The sequence below is a fragment of the Pan paniscus genome, chromosome Y (genome assembly GCF_029289425.2).
Source record: "Pan paniscus chromosome Y, NHGRI_mPanPan1-v2.0_pri, whole genome shotgun sequence".
Lineage (NCBI taxonomy): Eukaryota > Metazoa > Chordata > Mammalia > Primates > Hominidae > Pan > Pan paniscus.
The window spans coordinates 26,916,491-26,931,594 of NC_073273.2; positions in this window are offsets into that span (position 1 = coordinate 26,916,491).

Sequence of the window (15,104 nt, forward strand, 5' to 3'; positions counted from 1 at the left end):
AAATTAAAAGAAATGCGTTTTCCAGAAAAGAACTATGTATAATTATTGTTAAGAAACAGATTAATTCATATAAATATGTTCCAGAATCGTTATTCTGCCTACTATTTCTAATATTTAAATAATAAATTTAAAGAAGTTATTTTTCTCTTTTGCTTCAAGATATATAATTGTGGTTTTAAATTTTTGAAGGGATTTCATTTTCAAAAATAGTTGGAAGATAACTATTTTATAGATCTATTCATACAGTAAAAACAATTTGCCTATAAGGAAATAATATGTTAAATAATACATGATTTTGTATATGTTAGTACTCTTTTATCCTAAAAAAGTTTCCATTGGAACAATAAAGATTTTAGTCACCCTAATTTTACTAAATATCATTAGATAGTCCTGTGGATTGATGGGAAAAAAACTATGATTCCTTACATTCTTGACTACACTCGGTACTTATTATTTTAATAGTTGACAAACTAATGAATGAATGTGGGAACCTAATGTGGTTTTGATTTATATCCCTGGATTACTAATAAGCTCAAGCATCTAGCCACTATTCGTTGGTCATTTGACTTTCCTCTTTTCTAAAAAGGATCTAATTATTTACCTGTACTTCTTTCTTCTACTGGGCTAGATTGTGTGTATTTTTTCTTGTACATTTGTATGAGTTATTTTGATTATTTTGGATACTGGTGTTCTTATTTATATATGTTTTAGTGATGTTCTGGAGTTTTATAAACAACCAAGATAGTTTTTAGAATTTATCATCTGAAGACTTTCAAAAAGCTAACTCAGAAGTCATTTGAGGCTAAAATGCTAACTTCAAATGAAAAAATTATTTTGCCACTTTAGCAAAACATGTTTTAAAGATACTAATTAGAAAGCACTGAAGTGCTCACTTCTATCTTTTTAATAAAACTTGCATTTAAATAGTCATTTCAACAAAATCCTTTACCCGTACAGTAAGAACCAATTATTAAATGTTGATTACCTAGTTCCTGTACGGTTTTCTAAATATTTTACAATTGTCATTTTGGTAATAATCACTTAGCATACTCGTGAGAATTACTGGTTCTCCAGGTCTCATTCCAGGTGACTGAACCAGGATTTCGAAGGAAAATAGCTACAAATTTCTGGGTATATATTTTATTTATGACCCATGTAATTATTTGAGGATGTTTGTGAAACTCTGATCTGACACATAAGAGAAAGTAAAACAAGAACAACAAAAACCAAAAACAGAACAACAAAAATAAAAAAAAACCCCAAAAATAAGCCACACACAAGGAATATCGAGCCAGGTGTCAGGAATAAATATCTTATCTTTTCCTAACTGCAGCCTTCTCAATTCATATCACCCTATCTTCTTTTTCATTCTTGGTAAGTACTACAACTGTCTAGCACTTCATGGTAGTAATTAACCTGTTAGTTTGCAATTTAGCAAAATATGTGAAACCTATTCCTGAACATTTAATTTAGGATAATTTTTCTAGCTATACAACATGGGTCAGTTAATGCTATGTATGGCTATAAAATAGCAGTATTTAACAAAAATATTTGACCACTGTGGCCAAATTATCTTCTGTAATGATCCACTGCTACTAAGATTACATTGACATTTTGGAGACTGTACTGACATTTTGAATATCATATACACAAGGAAGATTGGAAAGCGTCTTCAGATGTCATTGTCTATAATGATAAGAATTAATACTCGTATTAACTTTCAAATTTTTGTATGTTAAAGCATGCGTGCAGGTATTGGATGAACAGGTAGGCCACTGAAGCATGGCTGTGGTTAAAGTTGTAAAAGTTTTGGCAAAATTGTGCATAGCAACATCTCCACAGAAAATTTAGATTTTGGCTCAGCTAGGAGATGTTGAAGAAAATTATATTTTTTATTCTTAATGATTCCCCGGCTGGTCCTTAAAGGGAGATAGCACAATATTGTGGAAAGAGGTAGTTTTGCAATCTGAAGTTAGACTGTAAGAGAAGTTAATGATTTTGAGAGCCAAATTTCAGATGTATGAAGTGGGGTCTAAAATATCTAGTACCTGTGTGTATAGTTATAAAGATCATATAATAACAATTGATTCTATTTGCCTTGTACTTTTCTGTAAAACAAAGACATCATTTAATTGTGTTACTTAGTATAGATTTGTGTGGGCATTTTTAAGGATCATTTATCTCATCATAAATAAAATGGTAATACTGGCAGAGAATGGTACTTACTCCAACATTGACATTGCAGAGCTCCAGCTATTCTGTAGAGAAACTGGTGTGAATTGAAAAAAAACAAAACAAAACTGGATGATTGAAGGTTACTTAGTGGCCACTCTTTATTTACTAAGACTGTAATTCTCAGAGAGGACACACAACCTGTGAAGAGTTGGATGTAAATGATGAAGAGTCATTGAGAAAAGGCTGCCTCAAGGATCATCCTCTACATTTCTAGCTTGAAATACAGGGTATTTGGTGCTGTGAATTTCTGAAATAGTGGAATACTGTACGAGGAAACACGTTTTTGGGATGAAATGAAGGTCTGGTTTTGGTATGTGGAGATGTAAGGCATGCAGTTGGATATGCCAAGTCTGAAGGCAGAACAAAGATCTGGCCTGAAGTTGGGAATTTCTTAATGGTCAGCATAGAAAGGGTGTTTTAGCCTTGAGAAAACCCAAGAGGATCCATGACTGAAATCTGAACAACTTCAACACCTGTAGATTTAGTAAAGATGCCAATAAAATACATACCAAGTTCATATTAAAATTAATAGGAAAAGACAAACTACTTAGTGAGAGGTATTCAGGCAACTAGCACTAGGTAGCTATTAGGTAGCAAATTTGGGAAAAAATAAAATGTATAAAGAATCTTTGATCAGGTTTCCAAATATACAAAATAAAAACCACTTACATGTTAGAAGACAATATACAAAATGATATTATGTTAATGGTACTATTTAATGCTAATAGACAAAAATGAAAATTATTGTGAATTAAATCAACAGACAAGGTATTTTCTATCACTGTCTTTTCTTCTCAATTTGTGTGTTGTTTTAATTCACTAAGCAATGACTCCTCTTCTTAATTCCACCAGTTTTTATTTAACACTACCTTTGTTTTTCATATGTGCAATATTACACTGTCCAATAGAGAGGAAATGCAGAATTTGGGCTATTATATCAGAAACACCTTAGCTTTTCAGCTTTGGGCTTCTGGAGTGTGGTTAATTTAAATATTCTCATCAGGCCTTGATTTGTCAGATTTCTGTAATCACTTCTCCAAAATAAACAATGTCTGAAACTGATGTCTACAATTAAATTAAAATTATGCTGGCTTTCAAGATAATTATGTTTATGTAAATTTGATGCTTTTTTGGGGGGGCTGAGGTGGTGGAGACAAAGTTTTGTTCTTGTGACCCAGGCTATAGTGCAGTCACGTGATCTTGGCTCACTGCAACCTCCACCTCTCGGGTTCAACAGATTCTCCTGCCTCAGCCTCCCAAATAGCTAGGATTACAGGAACCTGCCAACACACAGATAATTTTTGAATATTTAGTAGAGATGAGGTTTCACCATGTTGACCAGGCTGGATTTGAACTTCTGACATCTGGCAATCCAAGAGCCTTGGCCTCCCAAGGGGATTACAGGAGGGAACCACCCCGTGTGTGGTTAAAACATATACATAAACATATACATAAGAACTGTTTTCAAAAATTGCTGTGGCCTGCAGAAAAGATTACAGTGAAAAACGTTATCATGAAATTAATTAGGATAGTTAAGCATTTCTGAGAAATTACCTGAAGTACTACATTAAGATTCGTTTTTTAAGGGCACGTCTAAGGCAATATAAGAAATGAGTAAGGCAAGAAAACTTAATGAGATCAAACAAGGATCACATTTACAGAAACATTTTTAGAGTCAATATAGAATTGTAAATCATATGGGGACATTTTATGTAAGTGTTAGCAAATCCAACAAGAAACAACCCATAATGAGTAATGCGACTAATCTGTCTGAAAAAGTAAGCTCATTTTTTTTTTAATGACACAAGTTTTGTTGGGACACTGCAACTTTCAAATCAGTGATGTGAATACAAAGATGAAGTGGATTATATATTGTAAAAAAGAGATGTGCCACATTCTTCCATAGAATGTGTGATGGGTCAATCTTTTTTCCTATGTTTGAGTTTTTTTTTTAAAATAATGGAGGAGTTTTCAAGGAATTTGAAAAATAGAATTTGTGTTTGATCCCTTAATGGAAGGCATGTGCTCAGTAACTATCTCAAATGTGGCACTGCGAAAGATGTGTTCATTTTAGGAGGGAAAAATAGTTCCTTTTGAGAGAAAATACCTCGAATTGAACTACAGTTGATGTAAAAATGTTTGTAAAATGCGCTTACGATAAATGTGCCAGTGTTATTGATAGTACCCTTAATACCTCTAGTCTTTGCATGGAAAAGCAATAAAAGTAGAACAAGCCAAGAAACCATCTTTTCAAAGTGGTGGTAGGCAGAGACCACCAGCTGCTTCGAGAAACAGAAACCCTTGTTTAAGTTGTAAGTTAGTCATGTATTGGATACTAGAAGTTGAAAATTTAAAATTTGTTGCTTAAACTTATGCACACAGAAATCATCCAAGTTGCCAAGAAACGAGGGATTATGCTCCACCATCTAGAGGCTATGCATACCGTGATAATGGTCATTCTAATCGGGATGAACATTCCTCTAGAGGATATAGGTACTGTAACTTTTTCTGGAGTTGTCAAATAGATTTCTTAAATTGTTCATTCCAACTAACGTTCTATCAGGGCTCCAATTTATCTACATCCTCTCAAACACTTGTTATTTCCTGCTTTGGAAAATTTATTGCCCTTCCAGTGTGTGTGTGTGAAATATGATATCCCATTCTGGATTTGAAATGCATTTTCTGCACCCATTAACTCATCATGCACATGTACCCTAGAACTTAAAGTATAATAAAAAAAAAGAAATGCATTTTCTGAATCACTGAATATGTGTATCTGTCCCATGTGCATCTTGGGCATTTGCCCATTTTATTTGGAGAAATATCTATTTAGATGTTTGGCCTTTTAATTTTGTTTAAGTTGTAAGTTAGTCATATATCGGATACTAGAAGTTAAAAATTTAAAATTTGTTGCTTAAACTTATGCATACAGAAATCATCGAAGTTCCTGAGAAACTAGGGATTATGCTCCACCATCTAGAGGCCATGCTTACCGTGATTGTGGTCATTCTCGTCGGCATGAAAGTTATTCTAGACTATATAGGTACTGTACCTTTTCTGGATTTGTCAAATAGATTTCTTAAATTGTTCATTCCAACTAACATTGTATCAGGGCTCCAATTTATCTACATCCTCTCAAACACTTGTTATTTCTTGCTTTTGAAAATTTATTGCCATTCATCTGTGTGTGTGAAATATGATATCTCATTTTGGATTTGTAATGCATTTTCTGCACCCATTAACTCATCATGCACATGTATCCTAGAACTTAAAGTATAATAAAACAAAAAGAAATGCATTTTCTGAATCACTGAATATGAGTATCTGTCCCTTGTGCTTTTTGGCCATTTGCCTATTTTATTTGGAGAAATATCTATTTAGATGTTTGGCCTTTTAATTTAAAGTTGTAAGTTAGTCATGTATTCGATACTAGAAGATGAAAAGTTAAAATTTGTTGCTTAAACTTATGCACAGAGAAATCATCCAAGTTCCCGAGAAACTAGGGATTATGCTCCACCATCTAGAGGCTAGGCATACTGAGACTATGGTCATTCTATGCAGGATGAACATTCCTCTAGAGGATATAGATACTGTAACTTTTTCTGGATTTATCAAATAGATTTCTTATATTGTTCATTCCAAATAACATTGTGTCAGGGCTCCATTTTATCTACATCCTCTCAAACACTTGTTATTTCCTGCTTTTGAAAATTTATTGCCCTTCCAGTGTGTGTGTGTGAAGTGTGGAAGCTCCTTTTTTATTTGAAATGCATTTCCTGCATCATTGATTATCAGTATCTGTTTCATGTGCTTTTTGGGCATTTGGGCATTTTGGGCATTTGGGATCTGTGGGTATTTTATTTAGATGGTTGGCAATTTAACTGTGTTTAAGTTGTAATGTAGTTCTATTTTGGATACTGCAAGTTGACAATTTAACATTCCTTGCTTAAACTTGTGCACGCAGAAATAGTCCAAGTTCCCGAGAAACCAGGGATTATACTCCACCACCTAGAGACTATGCATACCGTGATTATGGTCATTCTAGTTGGGATGAACATTCCTCTAGAGGATATAGGTACTGTCATGTTATCTGGATTTATCAAATGGATTTCTTAAATTGTTCATTCGGAAATTGAAAAGACTTTTTTTTTTCAATTTAGTTATCACGATGGCTACGGTGAGGCCCTTGGTAGAGATCATTCTGAACATCTACGTGGAAGTTCTTATAGAGATGCATTTCAGGGATACGGTAAGGGTCCAGGATGGATTTGTAAATTACAGAATTTTATTTAATAGACCGGATTGTTATTTTAATGAAATTCTAAGGAAAATTGTAAAGGACATATGCAACATGTTTAAATATTGAGTATTCTTTTTTTTTTTTTGATCATCCCAGAAACATATTTATTCATTTGCATCATTGTGCACAAATAATAAAATAAACAGTGCTTATCTGGTACTCATTATCAGTATAAAGCCTAGGGAATGATATGAAGGTGAGAACTTCAGTTAACGTTAAGAAAATGTGACTGAGCATTTACTTTAGAATTAAGTTTGTTAAGCTGCAAAATACTACTCTTACACTTCTCTTAAATAAAACCTTCTGACTATTGAAGACTTGATTAATATCCTGTCAACAAAGGCGGAGGAAAGCAGATATTTCCAAATAGTACTTTAACTAATTCATGCTTTAATGATAGCAGTAAAAATGTTTAAATGTAGTCCCACATATTATTTTATCAACCCTGCAGGGACCTCTTATGATGCACCATCCGCACGAGGGCCTCGGATGTCTTATGGTGGAAGCACCTGCCATGCATATAGTAATACACGAGATAGATATGGCAGAAGTTGGGAGAGTTACTCAAGGAGCTGTGGTGATTTTCATTATTGTGATCGTGAGCATGTTTGCAGAAAAGACCAAAGGAATCTGCCTTCTCTGGGTAGGGTGCTCCCTGATCCTCGTGAAGCATATGGTAGCTCAAGTTATGTGGCATCTATAGTAGATGGTGGGGAGAGTCGATCTGAAAAAGGAGACTCGAGCAGATATTAAAGCAAGCATTCAAAATAATAGTTATTGCATACCAAACCTTGTTTGCAAATCAAAAATTGAAATGTTATTTCTGCATCGTTACCTGCATATTACTGACAGAAACATGTTGGTTTTGTGGAGAGAGGTAGATACTGACTTCCTCCATGAATTTTTTGAGGTATTCAAAGGAAAAGGAATTGTTTTCAAAGTAATTTCATACTTGTTGATGCTATTTGAAAAGTGTTTAGATGTAATATCTACCTTAAAATTTTCACAATAAAATTTTACATGTACTGCAAGATGCCTGGTGCTTTTGGTTAGCCGCACATGCTTAAAGCAAATTCAATAGGAGAGTAAATTGTGTAGTTTGTTGTACGTTTTCCTTTGTTTCTTTGAACACAGATGCAAAATTAGGGATGTGTTATGTCGCCCTTGCAAGCTGCTCAAGTTTTCTAATTAGGCTGTTTCTCTTTAAAAACTAACAAGGTTAAAATGTTGGAGAAGTCTTCAGAAAGACTACAAAACTGTCTGCCTCACCAGAAAATGTTTATTTTTTAGAGGAATAGTACAGGTCAAAGAAATAATTAGATGTATTGATACTAAAGTTTAAGACATCCAGAACATTCTATGTGAAGCATTCTGTGACTGAAGAGGATAACGGTAATGAAAACTTTTTTTTTCACGTAAATCAGAAGTGAACCAGCTAAGTTTCTCAGGTGCATACCATAATGAATTTAAATGTTTGTAGTTTAAATAGTGGAAAGTAAGTGTTTTGTCTTGTGAGGTACCCACGTTAATTTTTTCTTGAATATTTTGCCAATGGATGTTGTAAATAATGGTGTAGTAATATGTTCTTAGAGATAGGAATAATCTAGAGTGGTTGGGAGAGTATCACATTTTTTTGAGATGAAGTGTAGCTTTGTCGCCGAAGCTGGGGTGCAGTGGCTCTGTCTTGGCTTATGGCAACCGCTGCCTTCTGGGTCCAAGCTATTCTCCTGCCTCAGCATCCTGAGTAACTGGTATTAGATATGTGTGCAGCACAGCTGGGCCAATTTTTGTATTTTTAGTGCAGACAGCGTTTCACCTTGTTTGCCAGGCTGTTCTTAAAATCCTGATCCACCCTCCTCAGACTCCCGAAGTGCTAAGATCATAGGCATGTGCCTCCACTGTCAGCCTATCGTATTTAATTGATAATATGAATGGAAACACTTTAAACCTCATACTTAGAGGAAAGTGAAGTGTATAAAACATAAACAACAGCATAAAGTTTCCGACGGGATTGCTTAAAGTTTTAAGACATCATTGAATGATAAAAATATTTAGACCGAAATAACTAAATGAATTAATTTTCCTGATTATACAAACTAAAGAAATGAAATACATCAAGTTCCAGAAGTTTTGCAGTCCATAATTCTTACAATTGACAGACTAATCTGCAAGGAGGAAGTATGTTCTTGAAAAATTTTGACACAATCATCAATTTTTATAGGGTAAGTTTACAAATAATTTTAAAGGGAGAAGTTACCAACTTTGATTTTCAAGTGAGTTATTCGTGTTATGAAGTGTTTTCATTCACCTGTAGCATTGTGAGGATGAAGTGAAAAGATAAATCCCCCGAGTCTTGTGTATCTTACTGTCCATGTGTGATGGCTCAGGTCTCTAATTCTAACACTTGGGGAGGCCGAGGCTTGCAGAGCACTTTAGGACAGGAGTTGAAGACCAGGCTGGCCAACACCATGAAACCCCATCTCTACCAAAAATACAAAAATTAGCCGGGCATGGTGGTGCCTGCCTGTAGTACGTTGCAGTTAATTGGGAGGCTCAGGCAGGACAATGGTTTGAACTTGGGAGCCTGATGCTGCGGTGAGCCGATATTGCACCATGCACTCTAGCCTGGGTGACACAGTGCGACTCCAACACAAAAATAATTATGTCAATCAACAAATATATCAATAATAAATAGGGTATCCTTCAGTTCAAGCAGTTATCGATTCTTTTTTCTTTTTTAGAGACAAGGTCTCACACTGTTGTCCAGCCTAGACTGCAGTGGCACCATCATGGCTCACTGCAGCCTTGAACACGGGGTTCAAATGTGCAAGCCTTCCATTTCAGCCTCCCAAGTAGCTGGAATTACGGACACACACCAACCACCATGCCCAGCTTTTGTGTTTGTGTGTGTGTGGTAGGGACAATGCTTTGGATATGTTGTTCAGGCTGGTCTCAAATTCCCAGACCGAAATGATCCTCCTTTCCTGGCTTCCCAAAGTGTTGTGATTATAGCAGTGAGCCACTGAGTCTGGCATATCTTTTCTTATTATGAGCGACATTCCACCTCACTGAGTCTGGCGTATCTTTTCTTGGTATCAGCGACATTTCACCTTTGCTCTTTTAATTATTTTGAGATGTACAATAAATCATTATTAGGTGTAGTCATCCTGTGCCACTGAACACTAGATATGATTCCTTCTAAGCAAGTATAATTTAACCCACCCCCATCCCCTCTTTGATCCCTCCCTTACCAGTTCACATTACTTGTATCAAAATATCACATGTATGCCAAAAGTATTTACAACTGTTAGGTACAAATTTTCATTCCCTTCCTCCTTCCCTCCCTTCCTTTCTTCCTTCCTGTCTTTCTTTCTTTTTGTCTCTGTATCTTTCTCTCTCACTGATTTATTTTTTTTTTCAGACAGAATCCTGCCCTGTCACCTAGGCTGGAGTGCAGTGGCGTGATCTCAGCTCACTGCTCCCTCCTTATCACGGGTTCAAGCAATCGTCCAGTCACACCCTCCTAAGCAGCTGCGACTGCAATCATATGACACCAATCCTGGCAAATTCTTTGTATTTTCAGTAGAGACCAGGTTTCACAATATTTGCTCAGGCTGGTCTTGAATTCCTTTCCTTTAGTGATCCACCCACATCAGCCTCTCAAAATGCTGGGATCCAGGCATGAGCCACAGTGCCCACCCAGCTGTATGCATTTCTCTCTCCCGTGATCTCTCCTATTTTATTATTTTATTCTCTTTTTATTTCTGAGACAGCGTCTCGCTCTGCTGCCCAGGCTGGAGCACAGTGGTGTGATCTCACTTTACTGCAAACTCCATCACCAGGGTTCAATGGATTCTCCTGCATCAGCCTTCCAAGTAGCTGGGATAACATCCATGGGCCACCAAGCTTGGCTAGCTTTGGTACGATACTAGACGTGGCATCTTGTCATGTCTAATTGCGTATCTGTTTTAAAGCTGGATTGATCAGCAATATTGACTTCCTGGAATGTTTTATGTTTACAAAACAATTATAGTACTACTATTTAGCCTCCTCAGATAAAATATGGTAACACACAAAACATACACACACAGACAAAGACACAGTCAGTGATCAAAAAAATCAGGGTAGGCCATGACCTAAATGAAAGGTGAGCTGCTGCAGTTGCCTAGAATTAAACCAGACCAGAGTTGACCCATACCAGTCTGAGAGATGTGAACAGAGGCTTTCAAACAACTCTATCAGATACATGTTAGATTATTCTCCAGCCATAGCGAAGGGACATTAAAGATCTGTTGTGCTTAGAAGAGTCTGGATGATTTGACTTTTCCAGGGTATTAGCATTCATGATGTTGGCCTTTACAGCTCTCTGCAATGAAGTCAGTAGACAACTCAGTTTTTCTAGGAGTCTGAAGTGCTTTTCAGAATTATCTAAAACTTAGTGGCTTAAAACCATAATTATAATTTCCTAACGGTCAGTCTCTGCAATCGCCCTCAGTCTCTCAGCCAAATGAATGTGGTTCAGAGGCACTCAGGAGGATGCAATCTAGTGATGGCCAAAGATGGGGACATTGGCGGGTGTCTTCTCATCTCCCTGGTGCCATGGCTAGCGTGACTCAAATAGCAGGGGCTGGACTGCTGAGATGCTCAGACACCTTGTTCTGTTTCTTTGAGTCTCTCCATTGGATGTTCCTTCGGCATAGTGTTATCAGGGTGTTAGACTGCGTGATGTACTGGTCGGGGGCTCCTAAGGGGTTTGTCCCCATGAGAGCAGGAGACTTAGGCAGAGTACTGTGTTCAGCTCCATCAGGAATATTTTCAAATGGGTTTGAGAAGAATTTCAAAGTGTGTTTTAGACCACTACAGTGGCCATGCCTAATAATTCCTTATTTTTACAAGTGCTGGATGGGTTTTTCCCAAAATAATGCTTTTTGGGGGTTGTGGGGTGGTGGAGACAAAGCTTTGGTCTCGTGACCCAGGCCGTAGTGCAGTGGCGTGATCTTGGCTCACTGCAACCACCGCCTCTTGGGTTCAACCGATTCTCCTGCCTCAGCCTCCCAAATAGCTAGGATTACAGGAACCTGCCACCATGCCCAGCTAATTTTCGAATATTTAGTAGAGATGGGGTTTCACCATGTTGACCAGGCTGGTCTTGAACTTCTGACGTCTGGTAATCCACCAGCCTTGGCCTCCCAAAGTGTGGGGATTACAGGCGTGAACCACCCCGTCCGGCCTTCAAATTATATTTTCCTACCCACTCACTTCCACAATTTTTTGGACCTATCTGCATGTTCTCCTCGGAGGCGGGGGGATGGAAACAGTATCAGAGTTCTTGAAAAATTTATGAAAGAGAGAATGACAATACTATACAAGGCTTAACCTATTCACAATACTGTATTTACTGAATAAAAAGATTACTTTTAAAATTGTACTATTGACTAAATAAATAAAATACATTCTTTCAATCACTCTAAAATATGTGTACATGAAGAGAGTAGAAGAAGGGTTCTAATACATAAAGAAATACATGAGGCTGGGCATGGTGGCTCACGCTGTAAGCCTAGCAGTTTGGCAGGCAAAAGTGGGTGGATCACTTGAGGTGAGGAGTGGGAGACCAGCCTGGCAAATATGGTGAAACCCAGTCTTGACTAAAAATACAAAAATTAGCTGCACATGGTGGCATGCACCAGTAATCCCAACTCCTCAGAAGGCCGAGGCAGGGGAATTGCTTGAAGCTGGGAGGCGGAGGTTGAGGTTGAGCCAAGATCCTGCCACTTCACTCCAGCCTGGGTGACAGAGCAATACTCCTCAAAACACACACAGACACCCCAAAACAACTAAATAATGCAAATAAAAATTTTGTACTCACAGTTCAACTCGCATATCTAACAGAAAACAGAAAGTACATTAAAACGAAGTTTCCACAAAAGGCAAATAAAACAAATGAATCACCTTGCATATAAAATTAAAATAATAAACTGAAGAGAACTATACGGAAAAAAATTCAAAATTTACAAGTAAGTACTCTAAAAGAAGCTGAAAGTCACTCAAAACTTTTCTGGATTCCATGTCTCTGCAGTGCAAACATGATCATAAAATTTGCTGTGGGCAGAACCATCAAAATGTATCTTACAACTCAATAAACACTTCAAGTCTCACATGAGAATTGTAAAGGAAAAGGGACGCGTCTGCTGTATTTCTACACAAATCTGAACAAACACTATTTCTTTGTGCACGTTGTTTCACTACTCCAAGAAAATAACTTCCATATTAATATGAGGGGATGTGAGAAAGCAGGTCTGCATCATGATAAGTAACACTGGGTGTCCACACCACTACTCAGGTGGGCCTTAATTCCCAGCCAGCTTCCCTCCCTGGACACACAATGAAGGGCTCATCCATTTTGCAATCTCTTCACATTTCCTCCCCTGTGAGCCCAGTGTGGTTCTCCAGATTCCCTGTGTAGCGGCCTCTCTTGTCTGGTGGGGCAGGGTGGGGCAGGGAAGTGTGAGTGATGATGGCAGAGGGCAGAAAGCATCTCAGGGAAGCCTGGGATCATTGTAACAAAAAATGATGGGCGTGGGACAGCCCATCAGGGAGGACGTAGAGAGGGGCCTTGGGAGGATATCTGCGTGGAGGGTGAGAGGGCCCTGGTTGAGCCCAAACTGAGCCCCAAGTGGTAGCCGGCCTCAGGCCTCAGCCGGTGAGGGATGATGAGACAGCCACCACTTGAGCCTTGCTTCTCACCCACTGACCTTAGACACTTATTCCTCTTAGGCGGCTTAAGGTGCCCCAATCCTAAAATGTGGGTGTTACAGTTCTTTGATGGCCATTTCTCCGCCAGCCCATGGATGGCGTGGGATTGCTCACTGCAGTCACCTCCCTGAGGCTTGGATTCTCCATGTGGGGCACAACTCCAGGAATCAACCGCCTCTCAGTCCCCAGCCCTAGACTGCTCACCTGGCCTCCTCTCTGTTCACGCTCTAATGGCCTCCCTCCCTGGAGAAGTACTGCAGGGGATTGAGCTACAGGCTCTGGCTGATGATCTAGGGGACTGCAGAAGTGGGTATAGGTTAGTTCAGGTCATGGCTCAAAGCCAGTTCCCCAGAGGCCAAGGAATGACCAGCAAGATCCTTTCCCATGATGCCCTACCTGGCGCTCACCTCAGCAATCCTGCCAGAACCTGGGCAGTCATGCTCAGCCAACCAGCTGAAGAAGGTCAGGTAGGAGCTGTACGGCCTGCAGCTGGAGGCTTGACCTTCCTGATCCCACAACCGCTAGACTGCAGTGGAATGAGACATCCCGTATCCTGCAGAGAGAGGAGTCAGGAAGGTTCATGCCAGACCTACCCTCCCACACACCAGCTCCCCTACCATGCTGGGAGGCGCTCCTTACCGAGGACGCCAAGGCAGTACTCCCGAATGATCACTTCATTGTGGAAGTAAAGACTGTGATAAAAGGAAAACTTCATCCTGCCGCCGGTACCCGGAAGAGTTGCTTTCCTCCCCTTACCTGGCCAAGAAGGAGAAAGAGGACGTACTCAAAGCAGCATTTCATGTAGCTGGGGTGAGGTGACCTGTTAGCTGGGGTGAAGCGTGTGTTTCTCCTTCCCAACTCTCTCATTGAGACACCCCCGGGTCCCAGGGGTACCTCAACCTGACCCAGACACCAGACCCCTCCCGAAGACTCAGGCTCCTTAGCCTGACCTGCAAATCCATCACGTACGTAGCTTAGCAGGACTTCATCATCATTTGTGATCCCGGCCAACATCTGGGTGTGCCGCACAAGCTGCCTCTGGTCAAGGAGCCGCCAGATGATTGGGTGGGCGTGCAAGGAAACACCCTGCAACTTTGCAAGAGCACGGAGAGTGTGGGGCAGGGCACCTTCCCTTCCAGGCCCTCTGTCTCTGTCTGGCGTGGAGGGCACCATCAGAGCTGTGGTGGTCTTGGTGGTGGGTGGAGGCAGGCCCAGACAACCTGCTCTGACCAGGGACTGGCACTGAAGAAGTGGGCAGGGGGTTGGGGGCGGGGTGTTGTTGTGTGAGGCGACTACTTGCTCGGCGTTTCTGAGCTGCAGGAGGCCCTCCTGTGCTGGGTGCTAGACAGGCTCTGCTGCTGTCTGAGTGTGTGGTCTCTCCTTCTCCTGGTCTCCCTGAGGGGTGCACGTGTCCACCCCAGGCAACCGCTGTGGGTAGAAGTAGCTACGGGGCTGTGCCTGGCTCTCCCCATGGAGCTCGAGTGGTTTCAAGGGAGCTTATATATACTCAGGGCCTAAACATCTTTGGGTGCAGTGCTGGCACAGGGAAGAAATTGTGTCTGGGGAGACAGTGCCTGCCTTGCATAGGACAGCAGCCCCGTGCACAGTGACATCGAGTCTTGAGCACCTTGTGTTTCTGGGGTAAGCTTGCTGGACACAGGCAAGGGGAGCAGGGAAGTTCCATGGCTGGCATGGGCATGCAGACTCCCCTTCCTCCAGGGACTTTCCCAGTGAATCGTATCCTTCAACTTTCTGCTGTTATGATGGGTCCTTGGCGCTGCTGTTCTCCCTGGTGAGTGCTGTGCTTGGCTTCCTG